Below are 5,076 nucleotides of genomic sequence, written 5' to 3' on the forward strand. Positions count from 1 at the left end.
GATGTAGTGAACCAGGGGTTCGTCTTCTTTTGGTGATCCTCTTGTTTTGCTCAGCTGTGAGGTGGAGTTTGGAGACTATGTTGGACCTGGGGTCGGATTTATAAAGCTTGCGTACGCACAAAACGAGCCCAGAAACTTGCGTACGCCACATTTCACGCAAAGGTTGTGATTTATAAAATCCAAACTTGACATGAAAATGTGCGGTCCCTCACGCCAGCTCTGACCCATGCGTACGCTCATTTTGGAGATGGGAAGCTGCGACACAAGTTATGTTTACATGCACAAAAGTTTTTGATTGGATTGAAATGTATTCGGATTAAATAATCCGAATGTACTGTTTACATGGACACACTTACATGTTCCACTCTTTTTTTTTATTATTTAATTTGACCTGTGTTCTTGATCTGTTTTATTTGACCTGTGTTCTTGGTCTGTGCCATCTTTGCAGTTCAGTTGTGCAGGCCAGTGCAGGAGGGACAGGTGGCAACTGGAGTTGGGAGTAGTGTGAAGTCTGGTAAAGAAGTGCAACTACATGGTTGCAAAAACCTTTACCAGCTGCACAACTACAGGAATAAGCCAACAAATCAGCCTTTTCTTTTTCAACATCCAGGGAGATCTAAAATAGAGAACTGTTTTTAACACACATACATAAATTAATACTTGTTTTAACATATTTAACTTTAAACAAGTAATAGGGAATGGGAATGGAATTTGGACCGAACGGCACGATGCATTGCATGCTGGGTAACGGCCGCCATGCTGTATGCTAATTTGCTAACCAAAATACGACGTATTGCATGGTGGGTAGCGGCCACCGTGTTGAAGGACAACCATTTTCAAAACACAAAACACAATGGACTGAGACAAACTGAAGAGCAATATTCTTTACCGTGACAAACTGAACAAAGACGCTAAACAACAAACTAACACAGCTGAGCTTATGTTTCCCGACATAGCTAGCTACCTTGTTTGTGGCGTGAGTGCATACATATGTGAGCGATTCAAAAATTCTAAACCTCTGGAGGCTCATTTGCAGTTCAAAAAATTTACAAAAAAAAGTGATTGGCCGGTTCAGACATGCGCTTCGCCGTGCGTCTGGAGAATAGTCATCCTCCAGATGCACGACGAAGCGTGTGTCTGAGCTGATCAGCTGACTGATTTAAATACACCTCAACATTCATGAGGTACTTTGCATTGACTGTTTATGGTTGAATGTGGGCGTGTAGACGGTAGAACCTGAGGCGGGACCTTGTGTGCAAACTCTGAGGTGCAGCTGTGATCTAGAAAGGGAAGGTGCGCAGAAACRTGCGTAAGCACGGTTTTATAAATCTAAAATTTGTTTTTTGGCGTACGCCATTTTTGTCTTTTGGCCGTACGTTCACTTTTAGCATGGTTTCCACGCAATCCTTAATAAATGTGACCCCAGATCAGTTTGAAATAGCAGACGTGATGGAAAGTAACAGAGATGTCTCTTTTGTTTGAGGGAAAGAACGGTACATGGTGGCCGATGGGTTCTTCAAAGAGAGAAAAAAATGGTACTTGATGAAATGTGAGAGTTGTGTGCACTCAACCAAGGGAGAAACCAGTTTGAGTCGGAGATACTGGTGGTGGTGAGGCAACGAAGAGGGGGTTCAATTATCCACTCTCTGTCTGACCGTTGTATTGGGGGGTGGTAACCTGGAGTGATGGCAACCTTCATGTCGAGAGCAGAACTGAAGTGTGTCCGTATCTGAGAGGTGAACTGGGGATCGCRGTTCAACAGGACTTCCTGGGGAACGCCATGAAGACTAAAGAAGTGTCTGACGAGGAGTTTAGCTGTTTGCAGGGTGGATGGAAGATTCCTGAGAGATGACAGGCTTTGGAAAAACAATCAATGATAGTGAAGTTGGTGGTCACACCTTGTGACAAAGGGAGTCTGGTGATGAAGTCTATGGTGATCTGGGACTAGGGGCACTTTGTATGGCAAGGGGTTGCAAGAATCTGGCTGGGGCTGGGAACACGGAAATCTTTAAGAATGGATAGTCACCGTAAATAAATGATTATAAAGGCTATGGTGCAACTGGTACCAGGGTGAAAGTTGAACTTGATGTGTGGAACAAGTGGATGCGACGAGATCGACAGGAGGAAGACAGTTCTTTGTGGACCTGTTCTGGGGTTGCGTTCATGCTGATGTGCTTGCTGAACAATGTCTTCAAATTCCTAAGTGAGGGCTCCAACTGAACTGGGTGTTCAGATTGTGGCGGGTTCTTTGGGGTTGTCTTCATCAGAAGAGAACTGACACGCATTTGTCTTGATGTTCTTTTAARTCATAACAAGCATCAWAAAAGAAGACCCAGGAGGGYTCCACTACTGAAAGAAATGATTAGCAAAAAAGTACCAAACAGAATTCACCAAAATGCTTGCTGACAAGCCTCAAAGTGTCTGGGACCRAGACAAAACTGGACAGAGGAATAAATCATTTCAGTGGCTGAAACTTCCAAAAAAGAAAATCAGACTTCGGTTTTACCCAAAACAAAAACAAATCTGCTCAAACATTTAAAAAAATGGAAAAGAGTCTGTGAATAAAAGTGTTAGATGGTTTTATTTACAGTTGCACTCTGTGGATCTGTTTACACAAACATCCACACATCTAAAGACTTTCAGAAACGTGAAGACGCTGCAATAAAAATGTTTTTTTTTTACAAAGAGTTAAAACATTCGTGAACTTAATTCTCCAAAACATTTCTAATAATTTAAACACAACACAAATCCACGAGTGAGACATCCATCTGTCTTTTCCTGAACATTAAACTTTATACATTTGTAGTGACAAAGTGCAACACGCTCACTTTACAGGTTTTGGTCTTTTCTGTAACAAATCACTTGAGTTTAAATTCAGACGTCCTTCAACCAAAGTCAGTGTCTGATCCATTTACAGTTCTTTAAAATGGACACAAACTGTAAACTGCTCCGTCCACCAGAAAACCATCAGGATCGGGTGGCTGAAAATCAAGTTCTGTCCAACAGAAACTCATTACAGTCCTTAAAAAACAAACAAACCTGACGACAAACATTCAGACTTAACATTTACAAAATGTTCAATTAACATCCGCAAACATAAAACTGCATAATACTGTACCTTCACTGAACAAACTTCAACCAAATGTGGAAAACTTTGGCCTTCAGTCAATAATCTGAGTTCAGATTTACTTCTCTTTGGTGACAAATACAGATTAAAAAATCCATCATGTACTTACATCACTTTTAAACAGTCAGTGTAACTGATTTTTTACAAATAAAACAATGAAGGAAGCTTAAACAAATAGAATTTAAAAATCCCATTTAGGTTAAGTCTTGCAAAAAAAAAAAAGTCCCAAAAGGACCTAAACTGTACCGGATGGCAGCTTTGTTTGATTAAACTTTTTAAAAATAAAAATAAAGATGATTTAAACTTGTTTCTGTCTGATCTGAATAAAACAGGTTAGAGTTTTAAGAAGATAAAATGTTCCTTTTTCTGTGTGAGAATCAATGCTCTGATCCCAAATATTGATTATGTAACTATGAAGGGAAAAGACTGAAGACATGTTCACACATTAAAATCTTGAGTGATTTTACAAAATATTTTTTCTTACACAAGTTTAGTTTTTATATTTTTAATGTCATTTTTAGGTTTCTGAAAGAAGTTGGTGTAACGGAGTAAGTCTGATTTTTTTAAATAAGTTATAGTCAGTTTAAAAATGTCAGGATTTCTCTTTATTTACAGAGAGGTTTTTAAAATGGTCTAAATCAGTTATTACAGAATTGTTTTGTTATTTTATCCTGGTAATATGTGAAAAACACTTGAATGTGGGTGAAAACAATTAAATTAAAAGATAGTGTCCTTTTCCCGTTGACCCCGGTACGTGTTTTTGTAACTACTGAACAATGATTATCACTGTTCAGAAACACGTGGAGATTCAGGTCATTAAAAGGAAAAACTAAACAGAAAATAAACATTCAGGAAACAAAAGTCCAGCTGAAATCCCAGATATGAAACATGAAACAGATAATTTCTCAGCTTCAGTTTGGTGGTTAACACTTGCTGGAGCAGGTCAACTTTGCTGTGTGGCTCGTTTTGTTCTCAGACTCCTGATGTCAGTTTTGTACCTTCACTAACAGAAACATCCATAAACACCATGAAAAACTTTAGTTGTGATATTACAAACTTTCATGTCTCTCTGTTGTCTTTCTGCTCTGAGAACAGAAACTGAACCGGTTTGTTTTTCATCCTTTAAACCAGGATCTCACCAGGCTGAGACCGTCAGAGCTTCACGGCTGAATTAAAGAAAACTTCAGATTTACTGACAGGCCACACTGCATGTGTTCACATGTTGGCCTCTGAATGATACTAAATAAATACACACTTAATCTGAGGTTAGGATCACTCTGCTGCCTGTCTCAAACGTCGGATGTTCTGATGGGTTTTTCTTAATAATAAAATGTTAAAAACCAATAAGCAGGCTCTTCCTGTCTCACTTCTAAGCACAGASTGTGTCTCTGTGTTTTGTCTGGTCTATTGTTGAAAATCTATAAAACTGTTTTCTAGGTCAGTTTATCTCTATGTTGTTGCCCACATCGTACCTGCCTTTGTACCAGTCAACCCTCTGTTCCTGGTACAATCCCTGCACTGTAAGACAGTGTTTAGAGCCCAAGTGCTGTTTTAATATTAATATTTTTTAATCTATTTCATCATTAGTCATCTACAGTGGGCTCAGATTTGTGAAACTTGGTCATTACATAGAACCAGGGTAAAACTGGCGAGGAGCAAAGATCCAGATGTGGGCGTGGCAAAATGGCTCTCTAGCACCCTCTACACACCAGCCCCTCTTTAACACACACGTGTGAAGTTTGATACAACAGGTACTGACAAAAAAAAGTCTCTTGGCACCAGCCTTTGGAAAATGAGTCATTTAAAAAAAAAAGATAAATTTTGTCGATTCTCACGTCACGCCAAACACTATTCTGTCTTTAAAGAGTAACTTACCCCAAAATTAACTTTTTTTAGCTGATAAACTGTCTAGAATGTGTCTAAAATGTTATATAGTACTGTTTCTGTGC

The sequence above is a fragment of the Austrofundulus limnaeus genome, unplaced genomic scaffold (genome assembly GCF_001266775.1).
Source record: "Austrofundulus limnaeus strain Quisiro unplaced genomic scaffold, Austrofundulus_limnaeus-1.0 Scaffold323, whole genome shotgun sequence".
Classification (NCBI taxonomy): domain Eukaryota; kingdom Metazoa; phylum Chordata; class Actinopteri; order Cyprinodontiformes; family Rivulidae; genus Austrofundulus; species Austrofundulus limnaeus.